This window comes from Aotus nancymaae, unplaced genomic scaffold (genome assembly GCF_030222135.1).
Source record: "Aotus nancymaae isolate 86718 unplaced genomic scaffold, 86718_ANA_hifiasm-v0.15.2.pri h1tg000064l_1, whole genome shotgun sequence".
In the NCBI taxonomy this organism is placed as follows: domain Eukaryota; kingdom Metazoa; phylum Chordata; class Mammalia; order Primates; family Aotidae; genus Aotus; species Aotus nancymaae.
In genome coordinates this window covers 14,717,954-14,741,547 of record NW_026988479.1, presented here as the reverse complement: position 1 = coordinate 14,741,547, position 23,594 = coordinate 14,717,954, and the positions used below count along the sequence as shown (strand labels likewise).

At 55.9% G+C, this 23,594-nt stretch overlaps 1 long non-coding RNA gene across 1 annotated transcript; it reads left to right on the top strand.

Annotated features, from left to right (window-relative positions):
* Window positions 1-18,503: 18,503 nt before the first annotated feature.
* LOC105716106 (uncharacterized) lies at window positions 18,504-23,347 on the top strand. The gene is made up of 3 exons (XR_001107189.2): window positions 18,504-18,533; window positions 19,427-19,517; window positions 23,060-23,347. It is a non-coding gene; the product is annotated as an uncharacterized LOC105716106 (long non-coding RNA).
* The last annotated feature ends 247 nt before the right edge of the window (window positions 23,348-23,594 follow it).

The window sequence follows — 23,594 nt, the reverse complement described above, 5'->3', positions numbered from 1 at the left end:
AGGGCATTGGAAGGGTTCGTGGCAGGTATTGGGCATTATCTATGAGAAGTGGGGACACAGGTGGACACTGGGTGGGTCACTGGGGTCACACCGAAACCCTGGAACGTATAGCACTTCCCTGGCAGTGCCTCAGTGCCCCTCACGACAGCGCCATTTTCACAGCCAGGACTTAGATCAGAAATGTCCCTTCGCCAGTGGGGGTCTCCTGCCCTGACCAGAGCCTGTTCCTGCTTTCCTGGCGGGTGTGGAGGGTGCTGCTCATAGACAGAGGACAGCTGCTATTACCTACCTCCCCCAGATGGGGTGGGAAGTAAAGGCAGGGCAGCCCCTCCTCCCTAGAAAAATGAGGAGCCCCCTGCTCAGCCCCTCCCATCAGGCTTCGGCCTCCTGGCCCAGCTTGCTGGCTGCTGGGCCGGGAGGGGCTGCCAGGCTCGGCCTCCTGCCCACTGCGGGGCGCCGGGGGAGGGCGGCGCGCGGCTCGAGATGCCGCGTTGCCATGGAGACGCTGCCGCATCCTGACTGCTCCTGGCAACGGGGTCCCGCAGCCAGGCAGGCGCTCGGCGGGGACCCCAGGGAGCGGGCGCGCCAGGCTGCCCACGGCGCCGCCAGACCCCCGGGACACGGATATGGCTCCCCCACCCACAGGCGCCCCTCACTCACACTCGCAGGGACACACGCATGTACATCCGCGCCCCAGCTGCAGCAGCCCAGGCGGAACTGCAGCCCAAGCCCTCCCTGCAGCCCCCACTCATTAATTCAGCAAACATTTGCCGACCGTCTCAGTGCCAGGCGCGAGCTGGCCACTGCGGTTACGGCGGCGACAAGTCACACGGGGACGCTGCACTGCCCCCCCCCCATCTCACAGCCCGCAGGGAAGGCAGACACAGAAACGGTGCGATCAATACTGTGACCCCAACAACAGCCACCCGCTGACTGTGCTCAGCCCTCCTCATGCAGGGTCTTGCCTAAACTGTACAACCCTTGGGAAGCACTGTGAGAACTCCTTTTCACAGATGGGGAAACCGAGGCACAGGAGAGCTCATCTATTCACCAGAAGCCATGTAGTCAGGGTGAGGCAGAGCTGGCCTTCTCACTTGGATCTTGGCGACTTCCCCACACTACCCCTGCATGAGCATTTCCGGAGCACAGATGAGGGAGGACCCAACTCAGCTGGGGAGGCAGCAGAGAGATTTTCAGATTCAAGCTTGGGTCTTGGGAGAAAACACAAGTCAGCCAGGCATAGCAAGAGGCAGGAACACTAGAGTGAAAGAACAGCTGGTACAAAGACCTGGAGAATGTAAACTGGCAGGCTGGGTGTGAGAGCAAGGGCAGAGATGTGGTTAGGAAGCTGCTTGGAGGCCAATCCTGGAGGCTCACTGTGCCAGGCCGAGGGGACTGGCCTCCATTCCGAGAGAAGGAGGGAAGGTGTCGGCAAGGGAGGGCATGCGTTGACTGTTGCTCTGGCAACCCTGGGGGTGAGGGGCTGGCCCAGAGCGGGTGAAGCTGGGGCTGGGAGACTAGAGCACAGGCCACGGTCATCATCCCAGCAAGGGACAAGTGGACCCACTTGACTTGAGTCCAGAGAGGATGCAGGACACGGCCTTCTTGCCTTTCCCTGCAAAGATCCTTCTGCCTGATTAGGAACCCAGGGAATGACCCCAGAGCTAGCTGCATGACAAGGTGCAGGGAGTCCAGGGGGAGCCAGGGCTTAAAGACAGTGAGGGCAGTGAATGGAAACATGCTTCAGCATAACATGAGGAACAACTGGGGCTAGACTCCTGGAAGGACTTCCCAGGAGGAACAGGGGTGAGTTCTGAGAGAGGCCAGGAGCTCCTTGAGGAGAAAAGAAAGAGCCCCACATACCTCACACATCTGGACATGGAAATAGACAAGATGTCCCTTCTAGACCCCTCCTGCCAGGGTTATTCCTTCCTGGCTGCCCAGCAGAGCCTGTTCAGGCACCCCACGGAGGAGGCACAGCATCCGGCCCCTAACCTCCCCCCTACCCAACAAGGTTAGCCTAATTTTTTCCCTTCCATGGATTCAGGTCATTGCTCCCTGTCCTCTCTCTGAGGCGCTGCAGAATGTGACTAATTCCCTCCCTTCATTTATGGGTCCTGTTACCTGGAAGGTATTTATAGCGCAACAGCCTCCCTCTCTCCCCAGTGACTTGGCTGCTCTCCCCCCAGGCCATCTCTCCCCACTCGGCCAACCTTTGCCTCCCTTCTCTGCTGCCACAGCCCTGCCACCTCCCCAGCTGGGCCTCCGGTCCTGCAATCCCCCTGGCAGGAAGCGGGGCTGGCTCTGCTGGGAGGGGTCTGACCATCGGCCTTTCTGAGTGGAGTGCTATCTGCAGGGGAGAGGCCCCTCCCCTCTTGGACACTCTGAAAAAGGCAATCTAGGGCCAAGCTAGAGGAGGGTGACAATTGGTTGACCCCTCTGTGACCTCAACAAGCAGCCTGGTACTTCAACTAACAATAGGCAACATTATTGAGTGCTCCGTATGGGCGACACAGGGATACCTGGGTCTATACAAAACATTCCATTACTTAGCTAGACATGGTGGTGCACACCTGTAGTCCTAGCTAGTCAGGAGGCTGAGGTGGGAGGATCATTTGAGCCCGAGTTTGAGGCTGTAGTGAGCTATAATTGCGCCACCTGGGCAACAGAGCAAGACCCTGTCTTAAGAAAAAACAAAGACTGGGCATGGTGGCTCATGCCTGTAATCCCACCACTTTGGGAGGCCAAGGAGGATGGATCACCTGAGGTCAGGTGTTCAAGACCAGCCCGGCAAACATGGTGAAACCCCATCTCTACTAAAAATACAAACCAAAAAAAATTAGCCGCATGTGGTGGTGGGCACCTGTAGTCCCAGCTACTGGGGAGGCTGAGGCTAAGAACTGCTTGAACCTGAGAGGCAGAGGTTACAGTGAGCCGCTTGGTGCCACTGCACTCCAGCCTGAGCAACAGAGCAAGACTCCATCTCAAAAAAAAAAAAAAAAAAGATTGAGTGCTTACCATGTGCCAGGCATTATTATTACCCTTGGTGTACAGATTCAGAAACAGAGGCTCAGAAAGGCTAAATGACCCTCCTCAGGTCCTCGTGGTTGGGATGAGGTATTCCTGCACGGCTACCTTCCAGAGCCCTGCCTGGCTGACCTTAAAAGGCAGGCAGGATGAGGGCTGCAGACAGTCAGGGGTTCCCAACCAAAACACCTCTCACAAGGTCAACAGTGTCCCCACTGGTCCTAAGCCATAGATGATCTGCCCAAGCCCTGTCAGGAAACAGCATCGGGTGGAAGCTGCCGGACTATAAAACACTGCCTGTCACACACACCTCCTCCTCCAGGCAAGGGTCATGGAAAAGCAGAGGTTGGGGGGCGCTGATCTAGCCAAGGACAGGGAATAAGGGAACCTGGAGTCCACAGAGGTGGAGTGAAGGGGAACGACAACAGAAAGGACGGAAAGAAGACCCCATGAGGGACTTACAGGCATACAGGGCTGAGGCAGGGACCGGCTGCTCTTCCACATCCCCACTTCACAAATGCATGAAGCCCCTTTTACAGCCAGAAGCATGGAAACCCTGACAGGTGAACAGACTGACTCAGCTTTGCCCAGATCCTCTGGCCGGAAATTCTGCAATACTGATGAGACGATTTCTGGGAGACAGGAAAGAATGGAGAAGGCTGTGTTCAAATCCCAACCTTGTGCTCACAAGCATAGTGACGTTGAGCAAGTGACTTTGCCTCTCTGTGACTTGATTTTCCCATCTGTAAAATGGGCTGACATCACATCTTACCCACAAGTGGTCATCAGGACTCAGTGATGTGGAGTAGGTAAAAAACAGCACAGGGCTGGCACACAGCAGGAGCTCCGAAATGTTGACGGGCAGTGCTGTGGTTTGTATTCCCCGAGTCTGGCTTCTCTCAGATCTGAACAAACAGGTCACCTCTTCCCTGACACTAGAGCATCTTGGGGATGGGGCTGTATTTCCCTTTTATTTATTTGTGTGTTTATTTTTATCATCCTAACCACAAGACCACCAGGGAAGGGCTACATTTCCTCTATCAGCCTAACACTGACCCTGGGACCAAGAGATACCGAGGGCAGGCTGTTGCTGGGAATGAGCATTCATTGCTGTTATGGTTATTGTCATTATCATCAGTGTCTCATTCTCTATGGCCGTAGCACCCTCAGCACACACTCAGCAGGCTTGTGGTTCTTGTTTGGGAGAAACATCCCCCCTCACAAAGGTAGGCCACAAGCCCTATGCAGGGTGCACCCTGGATCTAGCAGCTCTCATTATACCCCACTTACCACTACCCTTCTCCGTGGGGTGCCAGGAGCCTGCCTGGAAGAAGAAAGTCACTGAGCCATTCTGATTCCTGCTCAGGGAGCCAGAGTCAGTAGTAGAGTCAGCCAGCCCAGGGGCACAGCTAGGATCCTGGGACTTTCCTGGCGGCTCAACCCAGGGCCTGAGCATGGTGGGACCAGGAACCAAATTTGGGAGGGGAAAGGGAGGTAGGAAATGCAGGGCTCCAGTGGCTGGACCCTGATAGAACAGGAAGGGGCAATGGCAGGCATCTGTGAGCACACCTGTGGATCTGGCACCAGGCCAAGTCTCTACCACCCTGGGAGACAGGGACCTCAATGCAATTACAGGTAAAGGCTACAGACTCAGAGATGTCCCATCAACTGCCAGAGGTCACACAACCACTGCTAAGAAAGTTCAGGCGGCAGCACTTTGGGAGACTGAGGCGGGTGGATCACGCGGTCAGGAAGAGATCATCCTGGCCAACATGGTGAAACCCCATCTCTACTAAAAATACAAAAAAAATTAGCTGGGCGTGGTGTTAAGTGCCTGTAATCCTAGTTACTCAGGAGGCTGAGGCAGGAGAATCACTTGAACCAGGGAGTCAGAGGTTGCAGTGAGCTGAAATTGTACCACTGCACTCCAGCTTGGTGACAGAGCAGGACAAGATTCCACCTCAAAAAAAAAAAGAAGGTTCAGGCAATGCCTGCTCATATGCCTACAAGCCTACAATCCTTGATCTTCACGTTCTGAGCACACAGCCAGGCCCAGAGATGGGGTAGAGGGAATGGAAGCAGTCAGCAACCCTGTCCACACTGGCAGATGAAGGGTGGGACCGGGCATCACAGGAGATTGAGGACGGAAGGTCAGGAAGTAGGGCAGGAGAAGTGAAGCATTCTGGGAAGTGAGCTGCAGCCTGGGCCTCAACATCAAAGCCCTTTGTCCTCAGCCTGGCTCACCCGAAGCTTGCCATGTGACCTTGGGCAAGGCCTGGCCTTTCTCTCTGCCTCAGTTTCCCCAGTTGCCCTATCAAACTCTGAGCTCCAACACTCTCTCTATCAGTTCTGAGTCAGGCCTCCCCAGGCATGCCAGCAGGGCTGACAGGTTTGAGGGGCCAGAGAGGGGTCTGTGCCCAGGAGACCATCCTCTCCCCACCCATGGGCACACAGGGTCTTTGGAAGAAACACGGTGTATACAAATAATTAAACGGAAGAATTGGAGTGATTAGGGCAGATGATTATTGTCAAATTATGATTTATCTTGTAGTGGAATTAGTATTCCCCCAAAGGGCCCGGCGTGGCGCGGCGCCCGCCACGGCCCGTGATTAATCGCCGTCTCCAGAAGGTCACCTCCAGCCACTGCAGATTAACTCAGTGGGGAAACTTCTTTCCGTAATTCAAGCTGTTGTTCCCACAACCTGTCATCCGCCGCAGAAAAGGACGATTTCGTCAGGGAGCCCAGGGTGGGGGCCGGCCAGCTCCCAGGCCCCTCCCGGCTGCAGACATGATATATGGTGTGTCCCGACACGGGTGACCGCGAGGGGGGGCAGCATCCGCCGTGGGGTGGGCAGCAGGAGGCAGGAGCAGGGAGAATGTGGGGGAAACGAGGCGCCGCCAAGCAGAAGTAGGCTGTGAGTGGAGAGAGAGCGCGCGCGGGCGGTGGCAATTAGGAAGAAAATTGGATTTTTCAGCGTCCAGAGGCAGCTGGGATCTGCGGTGTGCGGTGCAGCCAATCCTCCCTTTCCAACACACACAGGCACCCAGCTCCAGACAGGCAGGAACTCCCCAGGAGAGACGCAGAACAGGAGAGGCCATGGGCCTCCTTCAGGAAGATAAGAAATGTAGAACCAGACCAGGGCAGAGATTTCAGCCCCCAGCTCTGTGGCCTGCACCACCCCCAGGTCTCCCCTTGGAGCATGGAATGCCAGCTGGAGGAGAAGCCACTTAAGACGGCCCCTGTCAATCCGGCAAGAAGAACATGGTGAGGCCTGAGGCTGGGCCCTGCAGAGCCCCTCAGCAGCAAGAAAGAGCTCCTAGGCAATGGCAGCTTTCCTGACCTTGGAGCCAGAACCATGATCCCATTTCCCCAATGGGAGACATTGCCCAAGCCACATGCCCAGGCCAACTGGAGCTGCTAATCATGGCCACCTCTTGTGTCTGGCAGCCCAGGCCAGGTCTGGGAGGAAGCCTGGGCTCCCTGACCTGTCTCCCTGTGCTTGGAGAACAGCGGATACAAAGCCCCCAGTCCCTGCCTCCTCACTCCAGCCTCACTCCGTAACCCCTAGTTCCTAGATGCAGGGAGCGAGGTAGTAAAAGGCATAAGTGCCTCCCCTTCCAGTCTCTCCTTTACCTTCCAGCAGGCCCTGCAGGGAGGATAGCCTGTGCCCACACTACACAGGTGAGGAGGCTGAAGCAAGGTGACTTCTCCCTGAAGCTGCCCCGGCTCCCCAGCACCCTCAGGAGTGCTTTCCAGATCCTCTGAGGCCCTGCCTTTCTGCCCACATGCTCCTTGGAACTTTACAGCCCAACCCCGGCCCTTCTCCCACCTCCGGAAACACTCACTGTGCACTATTCTTTGAGGCCTCTGGGCTTCAAACATTCCTGAAATGTACTTCCTCTCCCCAGCCCTCAACCAGCGAACTTCTATTTATCCTTCTCTATCCAGCTCACTTGTCTCTCCAAAAGAAAGGGTGCTCCCAGGCCCACTAGAAGCCCCGCCCCCATGAGCACAGATCACCCCATGCAGGAAGCATGCTCCACCGGCCTCTCCCACCAGCCAAGGCACTCCTGCATCTATCTGTGGCCTCCTACCTCTGCCTTCCCAGTGCAGTGCAGACTAACCCAACCCAAGCTGGCACTCAAGAAACCATTTGTTTTGTCATTTCATTTTGTTTTGTTTTTGAAACAGGGTCTCAGTCAGTTGCCCTGGCTGGAGTGCAGTGGCAAAATCCCAGCTCACTGCAGCCTCTACCTCCTGGGCTTAATCTATCCTCCCACCTTGGCCTCCCAAAGTGCTGGGACTACAGGCATGAGTCACCGTGCCCAGCCTCAAGAAACCATTTGTAAAACACCAGGGGCTGCTGAGGGACCACCAGTCACCATTCTCCTCAGCCCATAACCCCAACTTGTCAGGCCCCAGAATCAGGGTACGGGGGAGAAGACAGCGGTGAGGGTCTTTGCTGGCTGGTGCCCTCAAGGTCTGGAGGCCTATTGTTAGTTAAGAACAGAAGCTTTTTTTTTTTTTTTTTTGAGACAGAGTTTCACTCTTGTTGCCCAGGCTTGGGTGCAATGGTACGATCTTGGCCCACTGCAACCTTTGCCTCCCAGGTTCGAGCAATTCTCCTGCCTCAGCCACCCGAGTATCTGGGATTACAGGTATGTGCCACCACACCCAGTTAATTTTGTGTTTTTAATAGAGACAGGGTTTCACCGTGTTGGTCAGGCTGGTCTCAAACTCCTGACCTTAGGTGATCCGCCCACCTCGGCCTCCCAAAGTACTGGGGTTACAGGCGTGAGCCACAGCACCTAGCCAAGAACAGAAGCATATATTATGTATACGTTGGTTTGCTCAGAACATTCCAGGGTTGGAGATATTTAGAGTTGTGAAGACCCAGTACTATTTCAAGGGTAGGGATGGGGGAACAACTCTCTCCAAAATCACTAGAACTAACGCTGGTGTTTTCTTTGGGGGAAGAAGGGGGCTTTCCACCCCCATCAGGGACTGCCTGGCAGACACTACCCCCTTTGAGTCTTTGGTTGACGGTGATAAAAATTCCCATCCACACTACATCTGAAAATTCCCTTTGCTAGGTCCACTCACTGACTCTTCAGGGACAAGCTGAAGAAGCTTGTGAACCCCCTTTTACAGATCAGATGAAGGCCAGGGTTGGGGTGGTGGTGGCAGGTGACCTGCCCAAGGGCTGTAAATAGTGGAGACAGCTGTGAGCGTGGGGAGGATGAGACTGCCCCCACTGCCTACCCAGCCCACGCTGTGCTCTGTGGATCCACTGGCTTCTCACATAGGCAGCTCCAAACCCTTTACCCTCATCCCAGAACCCGGAAGGGGTGGGAGAACAGCAGATGGCTTGGCTAGGGGCCCTCCCGGGAGAGAACCCGCTTCATGAAATCTATGGGCCTGATTCCAATCCCAACCATGTGCCTCACTAGCCCTGGACCTTGGGCAGGTCACTTTCCCTCTCTGTGCCTCTGTTTCCCCATCTGTAAAAACATGAGTTCCAACTTGTAGAGCTGTTGTGTGGATGAATGGAGACTGGGGCCTGATCTACAATCCAAAAGTGCTCACGAAATTTGAGTTGTGCTTGTTTTGGGTTGTCTTATCACCTTCATCACCTCACTATCCCTTGTGGAAGAGTGGGGGAAGCTAACAGCTTCCCCATTTCCCAGCGGAGGAAACTGAGTCAGGGCATAGCCTCTAGCAAACAGAGGACATCCCCAGATAAAGGATTCTAAAGGCCAGCTATGATTCTGCCCGCCCCCTCTCAACCCCCTCCATTGCTCCTCACCCTTGCAAGACAACACAGTCTCCCAGCCAGAAGAATCCCACCAGCCAGGTTCTTCCCTCTTCGCTCCGCTGAGTCCTGCCTTTGTGCCCAGGCTGATCCCTCCACCTAGAATCTCCACTTAAAGGCCTCTCCCTCCATGAAATTACCCCCAAGGGACCCTGGTGCTCGGCTGGACCGCGCAGCGCAACCACTGACCACCTGGTCACCCCAGGCAGCCCTCTGAATCCCGAACGGTGTGGGCAAGGACTTCCCAGTCTGACCCTAAATGCTTGAGCGGGACCCCTGGTGGGTGCCCCGACCCCGGGGGAGCGCAGCCCGCTCCCCCACCCCACTCCCTCCAGCGCCGCGGCCCCGGCTTTGATCCGGCGGCCTCTGCGCCCCGAACCTGATTGGCATCGAATTACGCCGCGCGGCGGAGGCAGATAATGGCGGGAGGCGCGGCAGACATGAAAGGGGGGGCGCAGCGGCAGTCCGGGCGGTTGTTAATGACCCAATAAAAAGGAAGAGGGGGGAGAAATAACCCTCCCTTCCCTCCCCGCCCCCAGACCGCGGCCGGTGCACACAAAGCCGCCGCCGACTCGGAAATTACCGAGGCTCAGCCCAGAGCAGCGTGACCGGTGGTGGGGGCTTCGCTCACCTGGAGGCGCGCGGGAGGGAAGGCGGCAGCCACCGGGACACTCGCGAAGGCACAGACACAGCCACACGGACAGGCGCGAACACTGAGCCTGTCTTTAATAGTCTGTTTTCATCATTTTTTGCATTGTGTTTTTTAAAGGTCTGCGAAAATATTATTTTTCCTGATTACTGAGATTTGATGGAGCCCCCTTAAATTTTGTGCCCCCACAGTCCAGGTCCTGAAATAGTCACACAGACAGCACCATTTAGTCACGCACACGTTGTGCCACATACACACAGAACAGTTACAGTCTCACACACAGTCGCACACAGATACAGAGACACAGCCACACCATCACACACACTGTCGTACCTAGAGTCACTTTCGGAAACAGGCACGGAGCCTCATGCACACACACCCGGCAGGGCTGCAGAGAGGCTCACACAGAAACAAGCCCAGAAGCAGGACAGACACAGACAAGTCAAAGAGACACACACACAGAGGTAAATAGGGAGGAGGCTCACAGAGACAAACACACGTCACACAAGCAGTGCAGAGAGGGACACAGAATGATGCACGCAGAGCTACGAACACAAACATGCAGCGATACACAGAGACTAGCACAAACCCATAACATGTCCCAGATACGCACACAAACACCCAGGCATGTTGGGACACACACACGTCCAAGCACAAACCCCCTCCCCACTAGAGTCTTTGAGGTACACCCTACATACCCTCAATGTCACCCATTTCACACCCACAGTCACACATGTTCCAGTGTATTTGAGCAAGAGCCCAAGGCTGGGTTGAGCCACAGCAGAGATGAGGTGGTATCACTGCAACACAGACCCCAGAGGATCCATCTACCTACCTAGGACATGGCAGTGGGAAGGGACACGGGTGGCGCTGCCTCAAATCCATGAGGCTGGGGCAGATGGCTTAAATTGTCAAAATCTCAGTTTAATTTGTCTATAAAATGGGGTTCAGCTCCTCCCCTACGGGACTGTCTGTGACTCAATAAGCAAGCACTAAATGTTGGCTGCCATTATCATGTGGATTCCCTGGGGGGCAGCCCAGACCCTCTCCACTGCACACACACACATACACACACACACACACACACACACACACACACACACCCCTTGGCTCCCAATCAAACTCTACTGCTGAGGAGGTCCCTTTCTTCTTTTTTTTTTTTTTTGAGACAGGGTTACCCAAGCTGGAATGCAGTGACGCAAATCACAGCTCACTGCAGCTTCAACCTCCCAGATTCAAGTGATCCTCCCACCTCAGCCTCCCAAGTAGCCTGGACTACAGATGTGCAACACCACACCCAGCTAATTTTTAAAAATTTTTTGTAGAAATGGGGTTTCCACATGTTGCCCAGGCTGGCCTCCCAAAGTACTGGGATTACAGGCATGAGCCATCATGCACAACCCCTCTGAAATCTAATCTGAGTTCCTTATTCTGTAATCTAAACCCAACTCTGGGCCAGGCACAGTGGCTCACGCCTGTAATCCCAGCACTTTGGGAGGCTGAGGCGGGTGGATCACCTGAGGTCAGGAGTTCGAGACCAGACTGGCCAATATGGTGAAACCCAAGTCTACCAAAAATACAAAATTAGTCATGTGTGGTGGTGCATCCCTATAATTCCAGCTACTTGGGAGGCTGAGGCAGGAGAATCACTTGAACCTGGGAGGCAGAGGTTGCAGTGAGCTGAGATTGCACCACTGCACTCCAGCCTGGGCAACAAGAGTGAAACTCCATCTCAAAAAAAAAAAAAAAAAAAAAATCTCGGAAGAGGGAGGTTGAGCCTTTCCTGGTCCAAAAAGCAGCCCCATATGCAGTGGGGCAGGATGGGGCTCCTGTGGGATCAGTCTCTAGGACTTGGCCTCTCTGGGCCTTGGTTGCCTTCACTGTCAAATGGGGTTAACAGCATCAGCATCCAACACAAGATTCTTCTGGGAGGATGAAATAGCTCTTAGGCTGAGTTCATGGACCATGGCTAGAGCTGATGGCCCATGTTAGGGTCAGAGGTAAGGGGTCAGGGTGCATATACCCCTCCCACCAAGACAAAAGTCCTCACTGCCACTCCTTCTTAGGTGGATAAGGGGACTTTATGAGCCAAGCCTCAGAGCCTAATTAATGCAGTTAATCACAGGCCCAGCCACACTAGCCATGGGGACAGCTGGGAGGGAGGGTCACAGCTCAGTTACCCAAAAGGCTGGAAGGGCAGGAAACAAGGTTATTGGTGCCTTCTCCTCCCCCAGGGTCCTGAATGGAGGCTTTCCTATACCCTGCTGATCAGAGCCCAGCCTGCAGCCCCAGCTCACTGGGCAAGTCCCTTCTCAGGTCCAAATCCAGTTTCTCCTGCTGCAGCTCAGGAAGCATGTGGGATCTGCAGTCAAGGTCTTGGCTGTTTCTAATCAGGCGAGTTAGTTAGATTGGTCTCCTAGTGGCTGGACTGAGTAACACTGGGTTTGATGGCTGTGATGGGGTGGGTGGGTTGAGGCATAATTTCTCAGAGTCCAGTGTCTGGCCCAGGAGAAAGGCTAGAATGAAGACAGGAGCTGGTGGCAAGGAGGAAAATGCCCCTTTCTCCCTCGAAGGAGCCTATGCATGTGATGCTGTATAGAGGGCAGGGGGGCCGGGGTGGGGGTCGAAGACTCTGGACAGGGCTGCAGCAGGAGGGGGCAGCCCACGCGGGCAGGGGCGCTGCCGTGTTATAAATCACCCTCGACTCAATTAGAGCCTGTGAAAGGTTGTGCACACCCAGCAGAAAGCTCCGCGCTTGGCAGGCAGCCAGTTCACTGAGGGGGGTTGGGGGCAAGAGCTTGTGTGTGCCTACATGTGTATATATGTGTGCCTGTGTCTTACTGTGCGGATGCGCGTGTGTGTCCTTGTGTGTGTTTCTGTGTCTGTGTGTACCTGTCTGTGCCTGTCCTATGCGTGCATGTGGTGGGGGAGAGTATATATGTCTGTGGACTCTTGGATATGCAATATGCTCCAATGTCCTTGTGTGTTTGTCACCAGGTGCGTCTGTATGCACCTGCTCATGCGTATTTGTGCTGTGTGTGCACCTGTATATGTGTCGGATGGGTGGCTGTCCTCGTGCCCGTGTGCACTCGAGTGTGAGTGTGTGCGTGCTTGTGTGTCTCCACCGTTTTGCCTCTGTGTGTCTCCTTGCCTGTGTGCACCCAGGTGAGAGTGCATGCTGGTGATGAGTTGAGCTGGATGTGTGGGTGGGAGTGGAAGGGTGTTCTTATGGTGGGGGGAGAGTTCTGTGTATTTAGGGAGAGGCAGAAACGGAAAAAGAGACACGGATGGGTGGAATTATGGGCAGGCAGAGAGAGAGTGAGAGCCAGAGAAACCTAGTAGAGAGAGACTGTGACTGGTAGGGGAACCAAGCTTTGAAGAATGTGAGGGGTTTGGCAGTGTGGAGGACCTGCCAAGGCCAACCACCTCCACCGCTGAATCAAGAGGCTGGGCTGGCTGGTGCAGGGGCTCACACCTGTAATCCCAGCACTTTGGGAGGCTAAGGCAGGAAGATTACCTGAGGTCAGGGGTTCCAGACCAGCCTGGGCAACATAGGGAGGCCCAGTGTCTACAAAAAAATTTAAACATTACCCAGACATGGCGAGTGCCTTGTAGTCCCAGCTACTCGGGAGGCTGAGGTGGGTGGATTGCTGAGCCGAGGTTGAGGCTGTAGTGAGCAGAGATCACGCCATGCCACAGCACTCCAGCCCGGATGACAAAATGAGATGCTGTCTCAAATAAATAAATAAAGGCTGGAGCCTAGCCATGCCATGGAAGCACTGTCCTGGAGTGGCCAAGGAGCAACCTGGGAGGTCATCTCTCCTTCCCTGATGATGGATGGTGGTGAGCATCGACAACTCGATTATTTCACAGAACCCTCACAGGCGCACTGTGAAACATGCACTATTATAATTTCCACTTTGCAGATACCAAAACTGAGGCTCAATGACTTGCTCTTAACAAGTAGCGTAGAGCCAGGATCTGGGTTTGTCCAATTGCAAAGGTCACATTCATTATTGTTTTCCCTGGGTTCCCAGTGGGTCCCACTTGGAGGGGGTGGGGGGAGAGTCCGTGTGCATGATTATGCGTAGGTTGGCGGGTATGCCTCCCCATCTGCCTGAGCACCCTCTGAACCCCAGGCTGCTGTGCCCCTAGGGCCAGCACACAGCAGATGCCAAAGAAATATCTAAGTAGGGGACCAAGAGTGGCTGGCAGAAGGGAGCTTGGGGTGGGGAGAGGAGTTTGTGAACCATCCCAAGGATACTGGCCACCTCTGCCACCCCCACCACCCTTCCAGGTAGGAGGTGCTGTCCTGAGTCCCAGGAGACTATGGAATAGGAGCTGAGATTTTCCCAGAGCTGGGCTGGGCTCTGCCTCATCTTCATTCACACACAGAGCTGAACTGCCTGGATGTATGTCTAGACCAGCATCATGTCTCACCTGTTCCTCCCCTACCCAAGCCACAGTGACATCCAGACCCTGCCATGCCCCCAGGAACACTTGAGGCCCTGAATCAGGATCTCCATGGGAGAGGCCTGCACAGGCACCATTAGCCAGGAACCAATTTGGAGCCCTGAACTCAGTTTCCCCGATCTGGAATGGCATTTCTTTGAGGAGGAGTAGGAGGGATCTAAATCATTCAGTCCTGGGCCTCCTTGCTCAGCCTGGAGAGCCCCACTCTGGAAGTCACCCCAGGCCCCAGAGCCAGCAAGGCTGGATAGAGCAAGGAATGCAAACCCAGAATGGGCTTTAAGCTCCTTCTTGTTCCAGACACCCAGGCCCAGCAAGGCTTTCTCTTCCCCAGTGTCTTTGGAGACTCTTTCCCTGAACCACCATCCCATCAGTGGCCTTGTTCTGCTCCCATTTACTGATCAGGTGCCAGGGGTGGAAGGGGCATGGGCCTCCCCTAGAGCAACCTCCAGGAGGAAACCTAGCTTTGCGTTGAAGCTTCACCCTGACTTTTTTGCAGGCCCCACATCTGGAACCATTTCAGGCAGAAGCATAGGGCTGAGCTGTCCCTCTTTGATGCTGTGGCTATGGGTAAGAGCCATGCCCTTTGGGAGGTTGGGGGTCACAATGCATGGATGGCACTCCTCCTGTGGCTAGGAAAAGGGAGGAGAAGGAGCAACAGAAATGGGCAGGGCTGGTGGAGGCTGGGCAGGATAGAGTTGACGTATTTTCATATTTTGGGGTTTTTTTTTTTTTTTTTAAGACTATCTTGCTCTGTTGCCCAGGCTGGAGTATAGTGGCACAATCATGGCTCACTGCAGCCCCGACTTCCTGGGCTCAAACCATCCTCCCTCTTTAGCCTCCCAAGTTTCTGGGACTATAGGCTCACACCACCATACCCAGCTAATTTTTGGTGTTTGCCATTTGTTTGTTTTTGTTTGTTTTGTAGAGATGGAGTTCCTGTCATGTTGCCCAGGCTGGTCTCAAACTCCTAGACTCAAGCAATCTGCCCACCTCGGCCTCCCATAGTATTGGGATTACAGGTGTGAGCCACCATGCCCAGTCAGTTGAGGTAATTGTGTCTTGATGCTCAGCACTGGAAGAGGAGCAGCTCCTCCAATATGTGGGATTGGGGGCAACTGCAGAAAGTATGCAGCAGATGACCAGCATCTTCATCCCGGAGGAAAAGAATCCAAGCTTCAGTCTTTCCTAAGCCTCAGTTTCCCCATTGCTAAAATGGGGATATTATTATACAGGATTCTGGGGAGGATCCATGATGAGAGGGTGTTTTGGCACAGGGCCAGCACATCCTAGATGCTCAGGATGGGGCAGTGGCTGCTGCTGCTAATACTATCACTGCTTTGTTTAAAACATAGCTGTTTCCACTAAAGCTGCCAACCAGCTAAGAGGATCGGGAGAACACACCCAAATCAGTCAGAGAAAGTGCAATCAGACACTGGAACTCTGGCAGGGGAGGATCCTGGAGGGCTGGGCAGTCAGGAAGAAGTTCTCAGAGGAAGTAACCTGGGGCTGAACTTCAGAGATGGGAGAGTGAGGCCAGCCAGAGTGGTGGGGAGAGGGTATTCAAGGAGGGAACTGGCTGAGCAAGGCCCTGGATACTGGAAGGGTACCCTACAGGTCAGGTGGGCTTGAGTGTGTGAGGAGCAAAGAGGCCAACTGGGGTTGGTTGGATGCTCCAGGGGGCCTGACTTAACCCTGGAAAGACGAAGGGGAGACTGGATACTAACTGCCACCTCTAAGGACTGTCTGCCCTGAGGCCCGTCCCACCCCACCTGTGCTGCATCCCAACAGAAGCCCCAAGGATCTGCAGGGACCACTGACGCCCACCCCTATGTATTCACCCCCTGACACACACCAGGGCTTCTAGAAATCAGGTGGCTGCTCCCTTCTCTTTTTATTTATTCCCTGTTTTTTCCGTTTTCAGGAGACGATAATTATTCAGATCATCGCGGTGATTTACTCGGCAATCAGAGCCGTTCGATGCGGTGGTTGCGGAGCCGAGACAGACGAGCATCGCCTAGGAGGACAGGCCGGGGGCTCAGCCCCCCTCCCTCCCACCCAGCCGGCCTTTGTTCTCTTCGAGGTCTGCACCCGCGTTGCCTGGCGGGCAGTGGAGGCGCCCACCCGAGCGGACATGGCAGCAAGTCGGGGGCTTAGGAAGGAGTGTGCACATGAGTGCATCCCAGGAAGGGGAGTTTGGGGGCTCGTGTGCTGCTGGGTGCTGGTCTGAGAATGATGGAGTACCTGTGTGCATGTTTGGGGGTGGTAGTGGTTGGGAGTGTACCAATGCATGAGCATTGCGGTCAGGTGTGTAATTGGAATGTGTGCACCTGTGTGATTACCGGGGGCCTAGGGTACATCTGTCTCCGCAGGCTTGTTCAGAAGTGCAATGGACAGGTGCCCAAATATGGGTATTTTAGGCACATAGCGGGGAGGAGAAGAGGGCTGGGGCTCCTGTGCTGAAGCTGTCTGAGGTGATCATGGAATCACGGATGTGGCGGGGCTGGGTTCTAGCTCAGCCTCTTTGACCGTGTCTGGTTGGGGAGGTGGGGTGGGGGCGGGGGAGGTGGGATGGGGACGGGGGAGTGTGAATCAGCTCAGCTCCAAATGCCGAGTTCTCCTGGGTCAATGCTGGGACCCCGGGGGTCACGTGAATACAGATGTGGCTCCGTTCACAGGCTGTGTTCACACGTGTCCGCAGACCTTCGCCCCCTCCCGTCTGAGGGCTGGCGCAGTGACGGTGACCTCATTACCGCCTCCGCAAAGGCCCCTTGAAATCCCTGCGCCGTCGCATTTGGCTGCTCAAAGTGATGGGAACGGCCTGCGCTTCCTGATCAATCGCTTAAAATTCAGGGTCGGCTCGCTCGCGGGAGAGGGCTGCCTGCCAGCCCCGCGCACCGCGCTCTGCCGCCTCCCCCTACACCCCCTCCTTGCTTGGGGGGGGCGATGCTGTCGTATTGGAAAACATCCCCGCGCTGGCTGGGGGGCCCGGTGGGGCCAGCGCTGGAAGCCGTTCCACTCGAGCAGATGGCTGTGAAACTTTGGCGGCGAGATAAATTGGGTCTGACGGCGTGAGGCCGGCTCACAGATGGGCGGGATTCTCACGCCGGCCCCCACGTCCGGCCCGGCTGCGGGCAGGGCCGACACCGCTCAGATCCCCCTTTAGGCACCCGCCTTGCCAGCACAAGCCTTCAGGAGGCCACCCATCCAGCAACAGCCTTCCTCAGCCGAAGGCGCCCTCCACCACATTCCTTCCGGCCCCAGATCTCCCCAGAGACGAGCCCGGAGGGAGGGACAGCCCCCAGCCCCCGCCCGGTCACCTCCGCCAAGCTGGCAGCTGGGCTTTCCCCCTCCTCTGCCATCCGCAGAGGCCTGAAGCGTGAAGGTTAACAGCTGGGGGGGAGGCTGCGTCTCCCTCTCTCACCCCCGCTCTGCTGCAGCCCCGCCCACCTGCCAGCCCAGGGGATGTCGTAAACAGGGCTGTGAGGTGTGTGTGTGTGACGGGGCGGGGGGGGGGTGACTGAAATGGGGGAGAGAAGAGAGAGTCAGACAGACAAAGAGAGGAACGAAAATAAGCAAGAGGCGAGCGGAGACCTGAGCAGAGACCGAGGGACAGAGACAGCTAGAGGCAGAGACAAGCAGAGGAAGAAATGGAGATGGAGACGTGGAGATAGACACGAAGACACCCAGAGAGAGAAGGGAGGGAGGAGGAACCTCAGAGCCAGAGAGGAGACACACAATGAAAGTGGGAGGAGGGCGAAGGATCGGGCGAGGGGACGAGATACTGGCAGAAATGAAGGCGGCCTCGAGCTGCGGACGACCATGGAGGGTGGGGACGAGCGGAGGGTGGGAGCAGGGTGCGACCCTGGGCTACCCTCACCCCCGCACCCCCGCCACCAGGACTGGGAGCCAGAGCGAGGAGGGAGCGTCGCTGCCCCTGGCTGCGCCCTCCTTCGCTACGCCACTTGCCCGCCTCGGTTTCCCCGGGAGCGCTAGATGAAGGGAATGGCGGGGTAGGGGGCTGTGGAGCTCGGGGGGTGCCGCGCGGCCATCACACTGCCGCAAAGCCAGCCTGTCTAGCTGCCTCCCTCGCGCATCAGTCCGGCGGGCAGATATCGATCCGGCCCAGCCAAGCTCTATACCCGCGGCCTGCGGCCGGTTCCGCGGCGGTCCTACAAAGAAAGCGGGGCTCACTTCTCGGGCCTCCCCCGCGGGGGATTCTGTACCAGAACAAACCCCTCTGGGCCAGGGTCAGGGCGGCACACTCGCCCCCACCTGTCCCAGCGCGGTCCCATTCCGCGGGCCAGGTAGCGTGCGGCTGGGAGAAGGCTCTGGTGACCCCCGGCCCCGCCTCCTGCAGGGCGTGCGAGGCCAGAGGAAAAATCTTCGCTGAGTTGATGAAGTTGAAGTTTCGTTCAGGGCGTGAAGGAGACAGCCAATCAGCGGGCTGTTATTTACATGGGCTCTCTGATTGGCTCTCACGGTGCCTCTTTAGAATGTTACTTTTAGACTTTCACAGACCGAAAAGTCCCCCGCTGGGGGTGGGGGAAGGCTCAGAACCTCCAGGGTTTCATGTAGGGCTCCCCAGGCCAAGCTTTGAGGAAAGATGGGGAGCTTAGACATAGTTTTGTCCAGCTGTCACGATACAAATGACCAACTTGAGGCTGGAGGGACAGAGAAGTGGAGCTTGGCCTGGATCCACGAGATGAGTTCGACCTAGCGCTCTAGAGTGGGCCCAACCCGGATACCAAGACTGTGGTCACATTGGCGGTGGAGAGGAGGGGCTTGGTCCTGGCAGCCCCTCTCATCCAATAGCATGGGAAGGACTGATTCAATGGTTTGAGCGGCAGGAACAGGGAAACCTGGCTGTGCTGGTCTTGTTTGTGCCGGGACAGTGTGAGTGGTATCACCATGTTTGCGATCCCGCAAATAATGCAGCCCCAGAGGCGGGCCAGGCTGACCCTGAGGTCATGTTTCACCTGACATCCTGGGCAAGCACACGTGAACACATGAGAGCCCAGAGAAGTGGGTTTGCTCTGCAGGGAGTGGCACTGGGCAACACGCAGCCGCCCCACACTGCCCCTCATCCACACCCCCGGGTCCAGCAGACACTGAGTCACTCTTGGGACATTGGCAGCTAGGACCAGAGAAGGAGTTCTCTAAGAAGGCCTCCACCCTGCCTTCCCCACTGAGTGGGCCCCATCCACCCATGCTGGGAAAAGGGCCCCCTGGGGTTGCCACTTGCCAATCCTGCCCACCCTCCTGGCCCACATTCCTCCCCAGGGGGCTCAGCATAGCTGACTCAGGACTTGGAGTGTGGCTGTTAAGGGGCGAATGTGGTGGTGGGAGGGCCTGAGTGTGTGGCTGAGGCTGGAAAGTTCCTCCACCATCCGCCTGTGGCAAACTGGGGGGCAGGTAGGAGAAGTCACTCTAGTGGGGTTCTAACCCTGCCCCAATTCTTTCCCAGTGACACAGCATGGAGACACAGCTCTGTCACCTCAACTCCATATGGCCTTCACCCAGAGCCTGACAGTGTATATGAAGGAGTTGCTGTGCCTGTGAGCCCTTCATGCCTGCAGCTGGCCTTGTGACATGCCCCTGTGGGACCCTGGGCTGCAGTATCAAGTGCTAAGGCAAACACACCTTGTTTGCGGAACACACAAGGACCCCACGGCCAGTGCCAGGACATCTAAGAGACTCCACCACCTGCCAGCCCCCAGAGCTTAGCCTGCTAATGAATCAAACTTGCTGTGTGACTTTGAGTGCAGCTCACACATCTCTGGGCCATAAACTGCTCTGTAAAACCATGCCCTCCTGAATGTACCATTCCTAGTGGTGGCAGCTGCAGAGAAATCATAATAGCAGGGGCAGGGTCCAAGGGCCTGAGAAGCTGGTTCAGCCTGTGGTCTGGGAGCCAAGTAGGGCAGGGATAAGATTGCCAAGTCCCACGGTTCTCACCAATTCTCATAATCTCATCTCTCCTCTTGTCTTCCTGCCCACCTCATAAATAGCAGGAGGCTGGGCTGGGTCTGGGGCAGGAGCAGGGAACTGCATGTGTGCATTTGTGTGTGTGTGTGTACACACACATGGGGAGGGTGTGAGAGCCTTCCCCCCACCCCCGCCACTGCCGCCATCGCGCTCTGAGAAGCTGAGATAATCCCTCGCCATCTGTCTTGTGTTGCTAACCCACTCAGCCGGACAGCTGCCCGGGCCACAGCTCTTCAGGCGAGCAGGCGGGGGAACGAGGGGCACGGGGGGAGCTAGCCAGCTCTGAGGACCAGGCAGCAGGGACACTGAGTCCTCCCACCCCAGAATACCCCTGCTGTAGAAAGGGAAGGTAAAGTCAGAGAAGGGACGGGCAGGACATCCCCCATTCCTGCTTCTGAACCTAGGAAGAAGTGGAAGAGTAGAGACCTCTCCCTGGTCTGGGGGTTGGAGGCCGAGCCTCCCAGAATGCAGAGAGGTCAACAGGATGACCACCTGGCTTATGTTCTCATGAGTCCACACAGGTCACTGATGGGAGGGGTGCAGTAGGACAAGTCAGGCCTTCTGGGCCCTTCAGGGAAGGGAAGAGGTCATCTCATCCTTCCCCAGCCTCCAGACAAGCCAGTGACCAGGCCTCCAATGGTCAACTTCCCAGAGCCAGGAGGAGAAGGCAGGCTTATAGGATTTGGGGTGGGTAATGCTTAGTGTGCAGGCCCATTGTTCTGATGATGAAACTGAGACTCAGAGAGTGACTTGCCCCAGCTCACTCCCATGAGTGGAGGAGCTGGGACTTGGACCAGGTATCAGACTCCAGCAGCCCTGGCTCTGTAGCCAGTTCTATCTGCCTGCTCCCCATCACCAAGTGCCTCACCCTGCCTCACCTTCCCAACCTGTGGTTCTCCCGGCCTGGGGCTCTGATGTTCTGCCAGCTGAAGCCCAGCAACCAGATTCTCAGCAGTATGGTCTCAAAGCAGTCCAGGGGATTTCAGTCATGACAAGCAGAGCGTGAGGAAGGATGAAACCATGCACCTCAGTGTGGGCCCCCACCTACCGCCCCCTCCCTGTCAATCATGTTTCACCTCTCCCACACAATTAGCATGCTTCCACACACATCCACTCTCAAATACAGATCGCACACACGCATGTGATCACACAGACAGGTCCGCACTCAAAAAAGACAGATAAACAGTCACAGCTACAGGTCTTATAAACATACAATCTTACAGATACAAAGGCAAACCCAGACAGCCTCCCACCTCCTCACACCAACCCCAGCACTCACACCAAACACAGACTCCAGCACTCACACCAAACACACATTCCACCCTCACAACCTCCACACACTGCAGGCTCCCAGTTCCTAAATCTCACTAGACCCCAATCTCCCAGGTACTCCATCTTACCCCACATGAAGCAGTAACCCTCCAGGGCCAGTGCATTTGTAGGAGTGGGGACCAAGCAAACAGAGGTCTGCTCTGTCCTTACTGCCTATGGGTGAGGGCCCTCCCTCAAGTTGCCGGTAAGCCCCCATGCCCTCCCCATCCCCCAAGACCTTGGAGAGCTTCCATCTGGCCACAGATCCAAGAGAACAGTCCTCACCTCTTGCCCACAGGGGCTCACAGCTCTCCTAGGCCCCGGAGGAGGAAAGGGACCAAGGGGAGGGAACTGCCTCTCTTCTGAGGGTCTCAGCTTGCCGGGAAATGACACGTACTGAAATAATCTGACTGGCAGTGTTCTGAGACCCCACGGAATCCAAGTCCTGTTCATGATCCAACCACTACATACACTTCTTCCTAAACTGTTGCCTCTCTGCCTTTTCCCCACTCTAACCAGCCCTTAAGGGACCCTCGAAGCAAAGGTGAGCTGACCCCCTCCCGCTCCAGGCTGGAATCTGGCTCTCAGATCACTGCATTCTCTGTAGCCAGAGGGAACTCCTCTCTGAGCCTAGCTCCCCCGCAGCTAAGGGGAGCCCAGGCTCCAGATACACTCACACACTCATTCACACACAGTGTGGCACACTCACACCTGCCCTCACGCAGATGCTCACCTGACACATCCTCACGCACCGTTACAGCCACACTCACACACACACTCACACTGTCACCCCTCCTGCTCTCACATGCTCACTGTCACTCTCATGCTCAGCCACACCTCGCCCTATCACACTCATGGCCCTACCTGAGCAGGCTGCAGCTGGGGGGGCCCTGAAGTCCACAGATAGATCACTGCCAGAGGCTCAGAGGCTGGTGTTGACAGCCCAGTTGTGCAGGGAGAGGGGAATGGCTGCCACTGAGGCCTGGAGGGTCTTGAATAATTCAGGGTGGTGGTGGCGTTGGTGACCGCAGCCTGTCAGCTGCAGGGAAAGGCTGGTAGCTAGATTGTTCTGGGAAGCTGGCTCCCGGTGGTTTGAGGAGAGCCAGCCCAGTTTGAGGGCTCAACAAATGCACAGAGCACTTTTCCCACACGCTTTCACTGTTCATCTCACATGGGCCTGCACAGCAAGCATATGGCCCCATTTTACAGGTGAAGAAACTAAGACTTTCATGAAGGAGAGCTCATAGCTACGAAGCAGGTGCCTCCAGGCTCCCACCCGCACCCCTCTCCCCCATACCCACATATACCCCTGGAGAGAGCTTCCTCTGGTCATTGTGCCCAGATAACGATGAGAGATGCCAGCCATCTGAGGACACTCTGCGGTGTAGTGCTGGGGCCTGAATCCAGGAAGCACCTGGCTCAGGGCCTGCACTTAGTAGGCACTCAGTTGCTGCCCGCTGAATGAGGGCATTGTGCAGAGGTGGCACGGAGCAGCCCAGGGCCATACCTCTGCTTCTTACCCAAGTTGCTAAACCTCTCTGAGCCTCAGTTTCCTCATCTGTAAGATGGGCACTAAGTGTACTGATCTCATGGGATGCTGGTGAGAACTAACCGGGAAAACACACCTAAGCCAGTTAGCCTGGGGTCTGGTCTGCAAGAAGGGCTCCACATTGCACCTAAATTGTGATGCAGATAGCCTTGCCACAAAGACAGGCAGCCCACAAGGCGCTGGTCTGCGAGCACACACACTCTCTGCCTGGGGCATACTCCTACTGTCCTTTGCTGTTGTCTCCTATTCAAGGATGAGTGCTTCTGACACTTTCTCCAGGATGACAGCCATGGACTCCTGCCAGATCCACCACCCCCTTGCTGACCTCCCCACCACCCTCCTTGGCACCCAGGTGGCTGACCTCCTATGGGTCTTGCTGTCTTCTCTACCTTGTATGCTGAGGGTAGGCCCAGCCTCAGAGTCTGCACATAGTAGGTGCTAGCATGTTGCCTGCTAAACTGACAGCCCTGTAACCATATCAGCACAAAGCAACCAGTATTTTGGGTGCATCTGCAGTTAAAATAAACCACTGAGGTCATGGGTCTGTTCTCTCTACAAAAACAAAAATACTCCACTAGTCATGTCTGATGAGAACCATAGCAAAAGATTAGAATGTGGTAGCTTCACCCAGAAGCCAAGTGTCAGGCTTCAAGCCATGTCCCTGACCTGAAGGGGCACCTGCCCAGGCCCAGGGGTGCCAACTCCTAAAGGCAGCTGGCATGTGACTACTGTGCCCAGTAGAGAAAGGCAGGCACTGAGTCCCCAGAGCCCAGAGCCCCGAGGAAAT